Source organism: Chrysochloris asiatica, unplaced genomic scaffold (assembly GCF_000296735.1).
Source record: "Chrysochloris asiatica unplaced genomic scaffold, ChrAsi1.0 scaffold00254, whole genome shotgun sequence".
NCBI lineage: Eukaryota > Metazoa > Chordata > Mammalia > Afrosoricida > Chrysochloridae > Chrysochloris > Chrysochloris asiatica.
Genome location: NW_006408772.1, coordinates 1,954,952 through 1,955,968, shown reverse-complemented (window position 1 = coordinate 1,955,968; position 1,017 = coordinate 1,954,952).

Genomic DNA, 1,017 nt, shown 5'->3' with positions numbered 1-1,017 from the left:
TTTGGAGAGCTTGACTATGATATGTCTTGGTGATTTTCTTTTGGGGAGTGCTCCTTGGAGGCCAGGATGGCTAAGATTCATCTTTCATACTTTGGACATATTGTCAGGAGGGAACAGTCACTGGAAAAGGATGTCATGATGGGTAAGATGGAGGGTCAGAGAAAAAGAGGCAGACCCCCTAGGAGATGGATCGGCCAGGTGGCATCATTGATGGCATCGAGTGTGGCAGTGGTAGTGAGGTTGGCCCAGGATTGTGCATTGTTTCGTTCTTCTGTGCATGGGATCACTACTGGATGGCACCTGACAACAATTCAATATTGTGTTGGATATCTTAGCCAATGCTATAGGGCAAGAAAAGTACATTAGACACACACAAATTGGCAAAGAGGAAGTAAAACTCTATATCTCAGATGCTGTGAGCCAATACAATCCCAAAGACTCAGCAAAAAATCTACTGGGATTTTTTTGAATATGCAATAATGTGACAGGGTATAAAATTAACATATAAAAGTCAGTTGGATTCCTCTTTACTAACAAAGATAGCTCTGAAAAGGAAATTAGGAAAAGTAATGCCATTTACAATAGTCATCCAAAGGATGAAATATTTAGGAATAAATCTAACCAAAGAAAAAGACGTATACAAAGAAAACTGCAAAACACTACCACAGTAAACTAAAAGGGATTTACAAAAAAGAAAGACAATACAATGCTCATAGATTGAAGACTTAACATTGTGAAAATGTCAATACCACCAAAATCAATCTATAGATGTAACGCAATCCCAATCCAGATTTCAACAACTTTCCTTAAAGTTGTCCATTGTTGTTGTAATTATTAAGTGCTGTTGAGTCATAGCAACCCTGAATAGAGTTTCTGAAGAGTGGTTGGTGAGCCTGAACGGCCAATCTTGAGTTTCAAACCTACTTTGCTGTCCTGTGCATTAATCCACAATGTCACACCAGGACTCCATAGAATCCTTCAATGCTTAAATTCAAGGCTTGAATTTTTAATTCAGTT